This window comes from Pongo abelii, chromosome 7 (genome assembly GCF_028885655.2).
Source record: "Pongo abelii isolate AG06213 chromosome 7, NHGRI_mPonAbe1-v2.0_pri, whole genome shotgun sequence".
Classification (NCBI taxonomy): domain Eukaryota; kingdom Metazoa; phylum Chordata; class Mammalia; order Primates; family Hominidae; genus Pongo; species Pongo abelii.
The window spans coordinates 102,878,691-102,895,772 of NC_071992.2; the positions used below are offsets into that span (position 1 = coordinate 102,878,691).

General features: G+C 35.5%; 1 protein-coding gene across 5 annotated transcripts in view; it reads left to right on the forward strand.

The window, feature by feature from the left end:
* The window catches only part of CNBD1 (cyclic nucleotide binding domain containing 1), a 631,440-nt gene that overhangs the window by 217,770 nt on the left and 396,588 nt on the right, over window positions 1-17,082 (forward strand). The window lies entirely within an intron of this gene.

A 17,082-nucleotide genomic window follows, 5' to 3' on the forward strand; every position in this document is an offset into this window, starting at 1 on the left:
TATTCAGGCATGATTTAGAGTTGATCCAGAATATAAATAAAGTGATATCCAATGACAGCAGTCAAATAATATGGTCTATAGGTATATATAGTGTTTGCTCTCAGTAGTTTAAGAATCATTTTTAATATCAACTTTATGCATAATTTATTTACAATTATTTCATCCAATTAAAGTAAATAAATTGATATACCACCAATATTAGACAAAACTCTGTTACTCCCAAAAAGTTTCATTATGCCCATAGGCAGTCTATCCCCCCCTTTTTTCTAGACCCAGGAAACTACCAATTTTTTTTTTGGTCAGTATGATTAGTTTCCAATTTTAAGACATTTTGTATAAATTGAGTCATACAAAATAATTTCACAGTGTCTAGTTTTTTTCACTGAGCATGCTGATTTTAATATCATCCAAGTTTTGTGGTAATCTGTTACTTTTTAATAATGAATAGTTTTTTATTGTTATGATAATACCATATTTTTTTCATTCATTGTGCATTTGGGTTGATTTCAATTTTGGATAGTGAATAAAGGTGTTATGAAGATTTGTGTAAATGTTTTCATAGATCCGTAGGGCTAGAATGGCTAGATTGTATAGAAGGAGTAATTTTTATAAATATTTTAAGAAATAATCAAATTGTTTTCTAATGTGGCTGTACCATTTTACATTTCCATTATCAGTATATGAGAGTCTCACTTACCTTCATATTTTCACCAACACTTAGTATTGTCAGTCTTTTTAATATAGCTATTCTAATAAATGTGTAGTAGCATCATATGAAAAATTTAATTTGCAGTTCTTTGATAATCCTTGATATTGAGAATCTTTTCATGGACATATTGACATTTATATATTTTTTTGCTTATTGATTTATCTTTTGTGTATCTGTACAAAACTTTGGCCCACTTTTTATATAGTTGTTTCTTTTTTTATTGAGTTAGGACTTCTTTTTGAACACATATATTTTGTCTGACAAATGTATTGCAAATATTTTTCCAATTCTGTGGCTTGCATTTTAATTTTTTAAAAAATATATTTTAAATAGCAGGATACTTTTATTGCAATAAAGTTTAATTTTTCAGGGTTTTCTGTTATGCTTTGTGATATTTGTGTTGTAATTAAGAAATACTTGGCTAACCATAGATGCAAAGATTTTTCTCATTTTTTTCTTTCAGTTTTAAGTTTTAAATTTAGATTTCTGTTCCATTTTGGGTTAATTTTTGGATGCAATGTGAAGTAAATGTCAGTGTTCATTGTTTCCATATTGATATTCATTAGTTCCAAAAATATTTGTTGAAAACTATTTTCCTTTCCCTATTAACATTTCTTGTCATCCTTGTCAAAAATCAATTGAGCCTACATTTCTGGGTCTACTTCATTTATGTGTGTATCTGTCCTTTCATGAATACCACATTGTCTCGATTGGTGTAGTTTTATAACAAGCCCGGCAATCAAATATGGTAAGTCTTCCACCTTTGTTCTTTTTCAAAATTACTTTGGATTTTCTAGGTCAGTGTAATACTTAAAAATTGATTTTTAGGTCTGGGTATGGTGGCTCACGCCTGTAATCCCAGCACTTTGGGAGGCTGAGGCAGGTGGATCACAAGGTCAGGAGTTTGAGACCAGCTTGGCTAACATAGTGAAACCCCATCTCTACTAATAATACAAAAATTAGCTGGGCGTGGTGGCACACACCTGTAATCCCAGCTGAGGGATAGAGAATCACTTGAACCCGGGAGGTGGAGTTTGCAGTGAGCCAAGATTGTGCCACTGCACTCCAGCGTGGGTGAAAGAGTGAAACTCCATCTCAAAAGAAAAAAAAATGATTTTTGATTTCCCTTTTACTTTCTGCAAATGATTATTTAGGATTTGAATCATTTTTTAGTTAAATATGTTGTAGACTTTGCCAGTGTTGTGAACTTGTTCTGTAGTCTTCTTTATGGAAAGATTTTGAATTATAATTTATTTATCTTAATAGATATTGGACTATATACTTCTCTGAGCTAAGGTAGTTTGAGTCTTTCATTAAGTTTGTCCATTTCACTAAATCTTCAAAATGTTTTTTGGTCAATATTAATAATATTCACTTAATATTATTTTTAATATCTGTAGGATCTGTAGTGACCATGTTTTCTCTCATTCTTGATATCAGTAGTTTGCTTCTTTTTTCCCCTTGTCATTGTGTCTAAAAGTTTGCCAATTTTTAAATCTTTCACCCATTTTTTTGCTTTCATATATTTTCTCTTTTCAATTACATTTATTTTCTTCTTTCCTCTTGTTTTGTGTTTAATTTGCTCTTCATTATTTTATTTCTTAAGGTGGAGGTTTACATTATTGATTTGAAACTTTTATTGTTTTTTAAAATAAGCATTTAGTGTTCTAAATGTTTCTCTAAATACTTATTTAGCTTCATCCTATTGTTTTTGATATGTTGTGTTATCATTTTCATTTTTTCCATAATATTTTCTTATCTTTCCTTATTGATTCTTCTTGACAAATGGGTTATTTAGAAGTGTTTAATTTTTACATATTTGAGAATTTTCTGGCTTTCTGTTATGTATTTCTAGTTGAATTCCCTTGAGGTAAGAGAACATACTTCACATGATGTGTTTTTTCAGAATTTTGTTTAGGCTTGTTTCATGCCTACAATATCAATTATCTTAGTGAATGTACCATGTGCATTTGAAAAAAAAGTGCATTCTGCTGTTATTGGGTGGACTATTTTTTGGAGTTTTTTTTTTTTGGTTTCGTGGTTTTTGTTTTTTTGTTGTTGTTGAGATGGAGTCTTGCTCTGTCTCCAGGCTGGAGCGCAGTGCCGCAACCTCGGCTCACTGCAAGCTTCACCTCCCTGGTTCAAGTGATCTCCTGCCTCAGCCTTCTGAGGAGCTGGGACTACAGACGCGCCACCACACGCAGCTAATTTTTTTTTGTATTTTTAGTAGAGACGGGGTTTCACTGTGTTGGCCAGGATGATCTCGATCTCTTGACCTTGTGATCCGCCCGCTTTGGCCTCCCAAAGTGCTGGGATTACAGGTGTGAGCCACCACGCCCGGCCTGGATGGACTGTTTTATAAATGAAAATTAATTCAAATAGGCTGATAATGTTGTTCAGGTGTCAAGTTAGTCTCTAATTTTTCTGTCTATGCATTACTTAGATTATTGATAGAGGATTAATTGTAGTTTGTTTATTCCTCCTTGCAGTTCTATCAGTTTTTGCTTCATGCATTTTAAAACTCTGCTGCTAGATGAATACACACTTAACATAGCAATGTCTTCTTGGTGAATGGATTGTCAGGCCTCTGAGCCCAAGCTAAGCCATCATCACCCCTGTGACTTGCACGTATACATCCAGATGACCTGGAGCAACAGAAGAACCACAAAAGATGACATTCCACCATTGTGATTTGTTCCTGCCCCACTCCAACTAATCAATCGACCTTGTAACATTCCCCCCTGGACAATGAGTCACATGATCTCCCCACCCTGCACCTTGTGACCCACACCCCTGCCCGCAAGAGATAACCACCTTTAACTGTAATTTTACACTACCTACTCAAATCCTGTAAAACTGCCCCACCCATATCTCCCTTTGCTGACTCTCTTTTTGGACTCAGCCCACTTGCATCCAAGTGAAATAAACAGCCTTGTTGTTCACACAAAGCCTGTTGGTGGACTCTCTTCACAGGGATGTGCATGACACTGATCACTTTATAGTCATGTAATGTCCTTCTTTATTTTGAAAATATTCGTTGTTTTGTTGTCTACTTCACCTGCATTGACATCTACCCTAGCTTGCTTTTTATTAATGTTTGAATGGTATAGTTTTTTTCTTTCCATTTTATTTTTAAACTATTTATGTCTTTATATTTAAGTGGGTTTCTTGTACACTGCATACAACTGAACCCTGTGTGTGTGTGTGTGTGTGTGTGTGTTAATTCAGTCAGATAATCTCTGTGCTTTAGGTGTTTAGACCATATATATTTAATGTGTCACTGTGGTTGAATTTAAATCTACCATGTTTTTGGTTGTTTTCAAAATGTTCCATCTGTTTATTCTTTGGTTTTCTTTTTCTTAATTTAGGTCTTCTTTTGGATTGATTTTAAAATGATTCCATTTTAAATGATTCTATTGCCTCATTGGTTTATTAACTCTTTACAGAAACTTTTTAGTGGCTACTTAGAATTGACAATATACAACTTTAATTTATTATACTCTACCTTCAAATAATATCACCTCACATGTTGTGTTTGCAAACTAAGCTCTGATTTTTTCTTATCTTGCCCAAATTCCTTTCTAAGGGGTCTGGGGAGTCATGCCATACAAACCATAAATTCTTCATCAGATGGGTTTTATTTAACAGTATATATCATGACTTACTTTCCAGTCTCACCCTGGCATAACACTATGTGACAAAGAAGAAAATCAAAATATTTTATTCCCAAACATGTTTCTTTGCCGTATTTTAAAATGGCGCTACAAAGCCATCCTTTGTGGGAAAAAAATTTGCATCTGTATATAATCTCTATTAACATAGCTAGATCTTTTTCTTCCAGGCCCTCCTAATCCTGAAGAGATTAACTAAGAGTCTAGCACCTTTTAAAGGTCTGAACAGGAAACATTTGTCATCTATTATCTCCAAGGGCAGCCACTATAAGACTTCAAAAGAACCTTGGTCTCCACAATCTTTTATCTTAACCTGAATATTTTCTTTCTATTGATCCCAGGTCTTCAGACAAACTCAACCAATTGTCAACCAAAAATTCTTTCAATTTACCTATAGCCTGGACTCCCCACCCCCTTCCCCTGCTTTTGACTTCTGGACTAAACCAATGTATTTCTTTTTTTTTTTTTTTTGAGATGGAGTCTCGCTCTGTGGCCCAGGCTGCAGTGCAGTGGCTGGATCTTGGCTCAGTGCAAGCTCCGCCTCCCGGGTTCACTCCATTCTCCTTCCTCAGCCTCCCAAGTAGCTGGGACTACAGTCGCCTACCACCACGCCTGGCTAATTTTTTGTGTTTTTAGTAGAGATGGGGTTTCACCATGTTAGCCAGGATGGTCTCGATCTCGTGACTTTGTGATCCACCTGCCTTGGCCTCCCAAAGTGCTGGGATTACAGGTGTGAGCCACTGTGCTGGCCAAACCAATGTATTTCTTAAATGTATTTGACTGGTGTCTCATGCTGCCCTAAAATGTATAAAAACAACCTGCACCCTGACCACCTTGGGCACATGTTCTCAAGACCTCCTGAGGGCTATGTCATGGCCCATGGTCACTCATATTTGGCTCAGAATAAATCTCTTCGAATGTTTTACAGAATTTGACTCTTTTCATTGACATGTTAAAGGATTACAACAGTATATTTCCACTTATCTATAATTTATACCACTGTTTTCATGTTTCACTGTATATATGTTATAAAACCCAAAATACTTTAATAATTATTTTTGCTTTAAACAGTAGTGTCTTATAAATACATTTTTAAAAAGTTTTAAAATCTGTATCTTTATTATTTTATCATTTCCAGAACTCTTCATTTCTTTATTTAGATTCAGTTTCTGTCTGGTATTATAATCCTACTGGAAAAAAATTGAGTTAATATTTCTTGTAGCACAGGCATGTTGACAATGGATTCTCTCAGCCTTTATCTGAAATTATGTTTAACCTTTGTTTCTTCTTTGCTTTGAGAGATGTTCTCACTAATAAAGAAGTCTGGATCAACAGGTTTTTTTTCTTCTGCACTTGAAATATGTCATCCCATTGTGTTTTGATTTGCATAATTTTTGATGAAAAGATTACTGTATTGTATGTAAAATATTCCTGTATTGTATGAAATGGGTCATTTTTTTCTGTCTACCTTCAAGATTTTCACTTTTAAAACATTTTCTTTAGTCTTCATATGATGTATTTAGTTTTCTTTCTTTCTTTTTTTTTTTTTTTTTTGAGATGGAGTTTCACTCTTGTTGCCCAGGCTGGAGTACAATGGTACAATCTCAGCTCACTGCAACCTCCGCCTCCCGGGTTCAAGTGATTCTCCTGGCTCAGTCTCCTGAGTAGCTGGGATTCAGGCATGCGCCACCATGCCCAGCTAATTTTGTATTTTTAGTAGAGACGGGGTTTTTCCATGTTGGTCAGGCTGGTCTCGAACTCCCAACCTCAGGTGATCCACCCACCTCAGCCTCCCAAAGTGCTGGATTACAGGCATGAGCCACTACGCCCAGCTGTATTTAGTTTTCTTTTTAAACAATACTTATGTTACTTTTTTTTTCTAAGCCTTTTAAATGTGTACTTTGATTCCTTTAGTTATTTTTGAAGAATTCCCAGTCATTATCTTTTCAAGTATTTCTTGTGCCCCATTCTCTTTCTCTTCCCCTTTTGAGATTTCAATTACATGTATATTTGATTGTTTGCAATTCATCCACAGATCCTGCATGCTGTTGATCCCATCAAAGGCATTCTTCTTATCTGTTACCATGCTTTTTATGTCTATAATCACTGCATTAATCATATGGATCATATGTGGGCCTGGTTCTTCCTATTGCCTTGACTCCTACTAGTGTGCTGTTTTTCCTTGCTTTGTTGTGTTTCTCAAATTTTGTACTTGATAAGCTGATGGTATGTATACGATACATACACATGTATGAGTATATGTATACATATAAATAAAATTTATTGGGTCCTTTTTTATTTGTGTCTAGAAGTGGAGCTAATTTCTCTCTTTGTTCAGTTTTTATCATGAGGGATTGAGCTAATATAGTCAAAAGTTGAGCTAGTTTTATTTATTTATTTTTATTCTTATGGTTACCCTCAGTGCACTGCTGATTTCAAATTCCTCTAGTGTTGTCTTTTACTTAGAGTGGCAGCTGAGTAGCAAGTTTTTCTCAATATTCCTCTTACAACCTCAGCTTTAGGGTTCCCCTGTGAGTCTGTGCCTGTGAGAGGTTCTTTTCTTTTCCCATGTTGTTGTACTTTTCTCAGCAGGAGACTTCTGTTACTTGCTTCCTGTTGCTTGCTAGCCTTGTGTTGGTGGGTGTAGGGCCATTCTCTGCTACCTGGGTTCAGCCTCAGTCTTAGGCAGGTCCCTGGGCTTCAGAGATGGTACTTTCTCAGTGATTCTGGCCCTAATCCAGCTAGGATTAGGGTTTATTTGTCTCCTTTCCTTAGTTGCAGTTGCAGTGGGTCCTCACCTACATGCTTTTACCCTTGGTGGCTTAAGCTTTTGTTTCATAGTAGGGATAGGGCAAAGGGATCATGCTTTCCCTCAGTGTCTATTCCTTCCCTTTTTCAGGTCTTTTAGTGAGGGAGCTTTTGTAATTTTGGCAATGGGTCTCTCTTCTAAATTCCTGGTGAGATCCCTAGAGAAGAGTTTGTGAATGGGTTTGAATTCTTGAATCTGAGGCTCTGAAGGGTTTTAGAATCTCATTCTAGCCCACACTCATCCCCTTTTAGAAATTCAGTAATACTTTTTAGCTGGGTTTTTCTTACTGGGTTATAAAGCACCCAGTGCCTCTTCCTCGCATGCTCTGCCTCAGCTTATGCTCCTCTCTCCTTGGAGACACCTGACTTTTCTTAGATATCAGACAAGATTTTTGCTGAGTAACCCCAGCCCTCTGATTTACGCAAGAAAAGTTATGCTTTTGAAGATTAGCTTTTTCTGATTGTTAGAAGGTGGGAGAGGCATTCTTTCCAGCTTTTTACTTGCTAATCCAAATGCAAATAAGATTTTGAGAAGTAGAAAAAGAAAGTATATTGGCGAAAGTCTACAGGCTCAGAAAAGACATTCTATTGTAATAAGTATATGAAGATATTGCTGAAACAATGATTACTGTGTTAAGATTTTCAGATGTTTCCCCTAGAGCAATGTGAATATTATAAACCTGCTTTTAAAGGCCAAAATACTATTTATTTTCAAAATGATGATTTTGTGAAAAATGAAAAAAACTTTAAATTATGTGATTATTTGCTGAAAATACAAATGATAAAATTGATTTTAATCTATAAAACAAAACAAAATATTATAATGCTATATTTTTTATAGTAGGTATTTAGTTTTTGAGTGATCCTTAAGGGATGGCTAGGTAGATCCTTTACAAGTTCATTAATTATTGCCTTCATTTGAAAGCTTCAGTTGCACGTACCAGAAAATCCAACTTAAACTACCTTAAATAGAAAAGTGAATGTGCTTTCTCATAAAGACAAGAAACTAAAGACAGTAAGATTTTATGCAAAGATTGAACCAGAGGTTTATAATGTTTAACAGGACTCCAGTGACAGTCCTCTGAACCAGTCATTGTCCTCAAGAGGATGCAGTGTACTTCTTGGATTGATTTAAAATACAGGACTCTTTCCCGGAAGTGGCAGTTAATTCAACTTCCTGAGAATAAAACATATTGTAAATGAATATCAGGAATATATGTGAGGCAAAAAAATAAATAAATAAAAAAAAATAAGATGTTAGTGAGGCACTCCCCAATATCTATTCTACATATATATATATATATTTTTTTGTTGTTGTTGTTATTGCCCAATACGTATAAAGCACCAAACTAGACATATTGGGTGTTTGGAGGGGATGAAGAGAAATCACTGTTTACTTTTAAAAACTGGAGCAAAATATGAGAAAGCATTTTGTTGAAGAATGTTGTAAGAGAAAAGGTTCAGAGATTCCTCTATTGAAGTACATTCTTTTTTTTTTTTTTTTGAGACTGATTCTCGCTCTGTCGCCCAGGCTGGAGTGCAGTGGCGCGATCTCGGCTCACTACAAACTCCGCCTCCAGGGTTCACGCCATTCTCCTGCCTCAGCCTCCCGAGTAGCTGGGACTACAGGCTCCTGCCATCACGCCCGGCTATTTTTTTGTATTTTTAGTAGAGACGGGGTATCACCGTGTTATCCAGGATGGTCTCGATCTCCTCACCTGGTGATCCGCCCGCCTCGGCCTCCAAAGTGCTCGGATTACAGGCGTGAGCCACCGCCCCCGGCCATGAAGTACATTCTTGAGAGTCTCAGGATTTTAGAGCTTGGAATTAACTGAGAGATCACGGAGTTTACCTTTCTCATTTTACAGATGAGGTAATGGAGACCACAGATGCTAAATGACTTGCAAAGGTCATGCAGTCAGCAGGTGGTGAATCCCAGGCAAGAACATATTTTTGGCTTTGAGACTGCAGCTCTTTCCATTACTCCATATTTATTTTGAAACAGAGAAAAAAATTCTGATTAGCTTATATGCACATAAAGTCATTTGTCACCATAGAATAGCTTTATTGCAGTAATACATTGATGGCAAAACTTCCATCCTCCTTTTCAAAGGCCTAGTTTGTATGTGTGTCTGCTTATGAATGTAACTTTAGATTAAAGTGCTTATTAGTTTTTTCCCCTTTGTTTCAAAGACATTTTTCAAATGTTTTACCTTTGACACTGCCACCTACCCACACTTATGAATATTAAATAATGTTAGAGGTTAATGCACTACTAATGATAGGTTGTCGTAACTCAATTGGCCCCTCTTGGCAAGAAATGCTCAATAAAATGCTCTTTTTATAGCAAAACTAAGTAGTCCTGGTTATATCCTGTGTGATTGAGGAAAATATGATTTTATTTTGGTATATCTGTGTGGCATATCTGTCTTTCAGGATAATATAAAAGAGTATGTATGACTTTTATAAATCATTTATCAGTTTACCACTTTTCATAGTTATTATTCTTTCAGTAGTGCTTGTTTTTAAAATATGCCAATTAATTAAACTTTTAATATTGTTAAATTGAAAAATTTTAAAATCACAATGAAATTATTTTATATGTTAATTATAGTAATAGTAGCTGTATTATGATAAAGATTATTAGGAAGAATCTAAATTTTGACATTAGTTTTACTAGTTTTCTATTACTAAAAGATTTCATTAATCCTACTTCTCTTTATAATAAAGGTAAAAGTGTATTTTAAAAAGAATGGCCTATAAACTAAGTCTTTTTGAAAATATATCAAAATACATAATGTAATGTAACAGCAGAAATTGAGCACTATTATTGCTCTTGGAATTTTGGTGTGTAAAAGTACAACTGAAAGAGAATCTCTATCTTTAAAAAACTGACAATCTGTTAGAAGAAATATGGCATGAACATATAAATAACTATACACAGACAAATGTGATATGGACTGTATGAGTAATACCCAGTAACTTCAGAATACAAAGGAGAAGAGATGACTTTGACTAAGAAGATTTACGGGAAGCTTCATAAAGAATAAACTAGTTGGGCTAGGCTTTACAAATGCTTAGTTGATAAAAAAGAGAAACAAAAGATGTAAAGGCAAGAAAGATCACAGCATTTCAGGGAAAAGCAGAAAATATCGTTTGGTGGGAGAGATGGATCTATGAAGTGAAGTCAGTGGAATTAGAGATTTAAAAAAGGGTAATTTGACTAGGAACAGTGGACCACAGACATGATTCTGTAGCTAATGGTGGTTATTAAAAGTATGAGCTTGAGAGCTCATAGTCATATAATCTAAATATACTTAAAGAATAATTTTTTTGTAACTAGATATAGGATGGACTTGAATATGTGTGTTAGTATAGAAGGGCATAGAAAAAAATCTAATGATGTTATCACATATTCCAAGCAAGAGATAATAAATTCAGTTCTGGCACTAGAAAATGGAAAAGAGGTTAAATATAATTAGCATTATAGAAATTGACTTGGCAAGACATAGTGACTAACTAATGGTTTGTCTGGATTTGTTGGGGATTAAGAGACATATTTGAGAAAAGGCGTCCGTTACTTTAAGGAAGGTTGGAAGAAGGAGGACTAAAAAAGATATTGAGTTAGTGATTTGAAGACTCTTCTTTCAATAAAGCAATTTTCTCAGTTGTATAGAGTCATAGGGGGGAGACTATATTACAAAGAATTGAGGGGTAACTGAAAGGTGAGAAAATGGCTTTGGAATTATACTTTACTTTTTTTTCTCAGAGAATTTAATTTTTTATTTCCTTCTATTTAAGTTTTTATGCTATTGGATTATTAGTGTTGAAATGCTACTTGTTCATACAAAATGTCTTTCATTAGTAACATGTAGGTATTTGATAATACAGTTAATAAATTCCTGAAAAATTACATATTCAGATACCCAGCCTTAGCTTACATATATGAATAGGGAATTCAGGTTGGATAATATTTCTATTTCTCCTATTTTATTGTATTTCCATGAATACAAATGTAGAAAGAGTACACCTTTATACCATTTTTATTTTTAATCACATGGTTCTTCTGGCATACCCTTTCAAAGAATGTAATGTTTCTATTTCACTTAATTGCTGTTTAATTAATGTGCAGTTCTTAAATGAGGAGGATAAATATAATAATTCACAAAAGATAAGTAAGCCAAACACTGTTTGTTCATTCCTTCTGGGCTATGATTTGAGAATATGCAGGATAATAGACGTTTTATAAATATTCAAATGAGATTATTTCCTTTGGTGATTCTCTAATATATCATCTCTTAAGAATGCTAACTTATTTTGAATGACTGTCTTGTGTGGCAAAAATAACCTTCTAAGTTAAGAGTATATAATGATTGATGACTTAATAGTACAGTGTTCACCAATATCCTATGAAGATGAGGAAGTGATTGGAAAGATATTAATCCATCTGGATATAGTCATTTTCAATATCCTACTGAATTAACAACTATGCATTTTTAATGGAACACATTTATATTTGGATGTAGTGGATGTAAATGTCTACAGCAGCGTTCTTAACTTTCTGATCTTCAAAATTAATTTTAGTGGAAGACTTGGTTTTTCCAAAAGCTATCTTCCAAAAGCTATCTTCCAAAAGCTGTCTGTAAAATCTATAGTGAATGAACTCATGTAATAAATTTACTGATTGAATTTGATTAATTTATTTAATTTTTCTCTTCAGAAATTTTCTTCTAAATCAGATAATTTAAACAATTAGATTGAGTTTGTTACATATTTTTAAAAATAGTTAAATGGAAACATCATAATATTATCACAATTAATTTGTTATTTAAATGATAGCTTATGACACATTAAGCTTTTACTAGTGCTGGGATTCTTTTTAGAAAGTTAGGCTGTGCGTGGTGGCTCACACCTGCAATCCCAGCACTTTGGGAGGCCAAGACAGGTGGATCACCTGAGGTCAAGAGTTCGAGACAAGCCTGGCCAACATGTGAAATGCTGTCTCTATGAAAAATATAAAAATTAGCCGGGCATGGTGCCGGGCACCTGTAATCCCAGCTACTCGGGAGGCTGAGGCAGGAGAATCGCTTGAACTCAGGAGGTAGAGGCTGCAGTGAGGTGAGGTAGCGCCACTGCACTCCAGCCTGGGTGACAGAGTGAGACTCCGTCTCAAAAAAAAAAAAAAAAAATCTAGCCTTATAGAGTCTTGTGGAACCTATCTGGCTTGTAGTTACTTGGCAGATATATTTTCTTTAAGCCAATATGCCCAGTCCTGTATTTAGACATACACCTTATGGCCTAATTCTTACAAAGGTTACAACAAATTCCTTTCCTTAGGACAATTCTATAAAGTCTTCTACCAGTTTCATCTCCCTTTTAATATGACATAACTGCACACATGTAGCATAGCTATGGAGGAATATACTCAGTATGGTGAGAATCAGTCATCTGGTTACTTCCATCTCTAATATCAACTCCAGAATATATGCTAAACTGTTCTTGTGAATCCTTGTCATCTAATAGCCCTGTGCTCATTTTGTCTCAGGGAACTGGGCTTTTTAAGTGATCTTGACTCTTGAGTCTTTTTCTATAATCCATGTTCAATAGCTCAGCAAACAAATTCTCAGAATTCCATGGATCTTAAATGTCAACCAAGACAAAAAATAAAGGGAGTTCCATTTTCTTCAGGGACTGGGTGACTAAATGTAAATGATCAGGAAATACAGTCTTGAGAGTTGTTTTACTGTTTACTAGCAGAATAGTTATGACTCCCGATCCTGTATCGTTCATGTGTAAAGGAGGTAGAGCAATTTTACATAAAATTTTTTTTTCGCATTAAAGATGGCATTTTATGTAAAAGCACACACACACACATTCAGCAATTATGAAATATATAGGACATTTGTGTGTCTATAAGTATACCTATAAATATGTGTAGGAAAAAGTCCTCCAAAAATGATAATACTTGTAGAGGATTTATAGTTCGTGAAGTGCTTTTCTAAATACTATATTGTTATTATGCATTATATTAATTTAATTTTTACATATGACAAATGCAGATGGTTATATTTATTTCATATTAGTCTGAAGAAAAAACTATGACAAAGAAAATTTAAATATGGAGGAGCAAAGACATAGCAAGAGAAATAGGATAGAAATTTAGATCTACTTATTTCACCTCTAACTCTAGTCTGCCTTCTATCTGGGAAGAACAACTTGGCTTTATCTATTCCCAATAATAGGGAAGTTCTTGCTTGTCCCATGTCTTTAGTTCAGTTTTAGTATTTATTTCTGTGATCAATTTATGGCTGCAGATTCCATTTACAATAGGACTTTGATGAACCCAGGGGATTTCATAATACTGGCTCAGTGTGTGTGTGTGTGTGTGTGTGTGTGTGTATGTGTGTGTGTATATATATATGTGTGTGTATGTGTGTGTATGTATGTGTGTATGTGTATATATATACGTGTGTGTGTGTGTATATATATGTATTTCACCTCTCTATTTTGCTGTTCATTTTTATCTTCTCTGTTGGCTCCTCTTCCTGTATCTGACTGCTAAATATTGGTACTTTTCAGAGCTAATTATTTTACTTTTTAAAAAAACCTCTTCCTGTATCTGACTGCTAAATATTGGTACTTTTCAGAGCTAATTATTTTACTTTTTAAAAAAAATTCTCTTCAGTTTTTGCTAGGCCACCAATGATTTAGATAAGAATCTACATGTCATCACCTCACAGATTTGTAACGCCAGCTGGTACCTTTCTTCTGAGCTCCAGATCCATTTATCAATTCTGAAATTTGATGTCTCATAGCCTCCCACATTCAAAATCTCCAAAACTTAGCTCATGAACTCTCCAAAACTCCTTTGAATTCGAAATTGCCCCTCCCACAGTTGCAAAAGCCAGAAACCTGGGCGTTACCACTATTTCTTCTCCTTTCCTATCTACCCCTTCCAATTCATCACTAAGTCTTTGGCTTTTTCCTCCTGATTATCTGTATCAGGGACTAAGAATTTTTAACGTATGAATAAACACAATCTTTTCTTCTCCCTCTGACTTCTAGAATAGATGTATGCTTATTTCTTGTGAACTCTTGGCAACTTATTTACTGTATAGAACTTAGGAAAATGGTTAATTATTGCAGGAAATGCAATAAAGGATCCCTGAGTCTTTCCATTCGTGGGAAACTTGGGTTGTTGAGAGCTAATTTTTCGGCCACCTTTGTGCGGCAACAGACAGATGAGAATGGAAATGCTGATGAACATTACTTGCTAGGAGGAGATGAATAAGTAGCATGGCATTGTGTGGTGGTTAGGGAGTGGGCCCTGTGACTGTGAGAGAGCTGTGTGTTGAGAGGAAAATCTGGTTGCCAATGTTGAAACTTGAGTTGTAAGGCAGTTTACTGGCAGAATTCGTTCCTACCCAGAGTACCTCAACCTTTCTTTTCACTTGAGGCCTTCAACTGATTGGATGAGGCCTACTCACATTATAGAGTATGACCTACTTTTCTTAAAGTCTACTGATATTAAAGTTAATAATATCTAAGGAAATACCTTCACAGTAACGTCGAGATTGCTGTTTGAACAAATGACGGGTTACTATTGCCTAGTCAAGTTGACAAATAAAATCAACCATGACAGAGAGGATCTATTCTATTTTCACCTAATTCAGTTCCAGTAATTCTTTTTTTGTATTTTATATCCTAGAGATCTCTCAGGGTTTCTTCCCTCAGCCCCAGATCTTCTCCCATACTTATATATAAGAAACGTCTTCCATTTCCTATGTCTCAGTTTGAATGTAGCTTTATCAGAGGAGTCTCTACTTTTCTAAGGATTAGGTCAATTCCTCTGTTAGATGCTTCCATAGAACCCTCTGCTAATCATTTGTTTAAAATCTCTGTTCCTTTCTAGGAACAGAGAACACAACAGGCATGCAGTAACTATTAAAGTAATGGCTGGATCTACCTTAGAACACACTTAACCTGCACTGTTGGTTCCATAGCTTTCTGCTTTGCTGAGAGTGACATCTATGGCAATTTTCTCTATCCTCCTCACCCCTTAATTCCAAGTTGAGAAGCTATGTTTGTGAATGAGGCAGGTCCACTGAATGACTATGTTGGATATTGAGATAAGCAAACAGACTAAAGGCTTAGGTTGCCCACAACACTCACTTTATCACTTTTTAGCTTTTTCTTCTCTCTTTCCCATAGCAGCTGGTACAATTAGAGGGAACAGAGGCTATGCCAGGTAGGAGGGGCCCAAGCTTGGCATAAATATTAGATATAAGCTCTTCTGTGAAGCTCTTCTCAGGCTTTAGAGCACACGGTTTTTAAAATTTTTTTATTTTTGTATTTTTTTTTTAACTCTTTCTTTCCTTGATGTTTTTTTCTTTAATGCTTTTTTTTTTTTCCCTGTCCAGGTTCACGTTAGTATATGAGCTAAAAAATACCAAAAAGGAAGAAGGACTGCTGTATTGTCATGTTGGCAGATTTATTCATTTCATATTGACAATGCTAATTTGTTATACTTTTCAAACCCATCTTGCCCTCAGGGATGTTAGATGATCTGGTTCCACTGCTATTAAATGCTTGCTCCTGTAAACTTTGTGGACATAGAGGCTGAGGGAACCCAATAATTTAATCCAGAAGTCAAATTATCAGGCGCCTTTGCCCAGTGGTGTTTCTGTTAAATTCACAAAAATAATTTATGGGCCGGGTGCAGTGGCTCACGCCTGTAATCCCAGCACTTTGGGAGGCCGAGGCAGGCGGATCACCTGAGGTCAGGAGTTCAAGACCAGCCTGGCCAACATGGTAAAACCCTGTCTCTACTAAAAATACAAAAAATTATCTGGGCATGGTGAAAGGCACCTGTAATCCCAGCTATTTGGAAGGCTGAGGCAGGAGAATTGCTTGAACCCGGGAGGCAGAGGTTGCAATGAGCCGAGATTACGCCATGGCACGCCAGCCTGAGCAACAAGAGTGAAACTCCGTCTCAAAAAAAAAAAAAAGTAATAATTTATGCATTGTGAGGAGATGCCTATAACCTACTAAAACATCATATTCACAATAGCATGGCCTCTTCACCTAAACTGTGAAACCTTCAGATTAAAAGCAAGGTTAATTACGTTTTCTACGGTGTCATGTTTCTACAAAGTACAAAATGCAAAGCAAAATAACCCAGAAGCTAGGAATGAGAATTAGTTACTTTTTATTCTCTTTTAGGACTAAGACATTGTTTAGTTTTGATTTGAATTCCTGGAAAACCTAGTGCTTTCTTAAGATAATACACTTGACAGCCTTTATTAAACATACTAAATAGATTAGAAGATAAGTCTGTGCATAAGTCTGTGCTTGTTTTGGATAGTTTCCTATTTGAGTATTGTCTTTTTTCTAATATTCCTTCACTGTGACTAGATGTCTCTCTTCTCTGCTATTATAACAATAAATAGCTGTTATTTTTTACTTATGATTTTGCATCATATTTACTACAGTATGTGTCTATGTCCTCTTTTAACTGCCTGTTGGCAATTGCCTGTTGCATCTTATTCACTGAGTAACTAGGCCTATGGCAAACAATCAATTATTAGCATCTGAATGACCATATATATATCTGTTCTTGTCTTTTTTTTTGAGACAGAGTCTCTCTCTGTCACCCAGGCTGGAGTACAGTGGCGCGATCTCGGCTCACTGAAAGCTCTGCCTCCCAGGTTTGTGCCATTCTCCTGCCTCAGCCTCCTGAGTAGCTGGGACTACAGGCGCCCGCCACCATGCCCGGCTAGTTTTTTGTATTTTCAGTAGAGACAGGGTTTCACCATTTTAGCCAGGATGGTCTTGATCTCCTGACCTCGTGATCCGCCCACCTTGGCTTCCCAAAGTGTTGGGATTACAGGCATG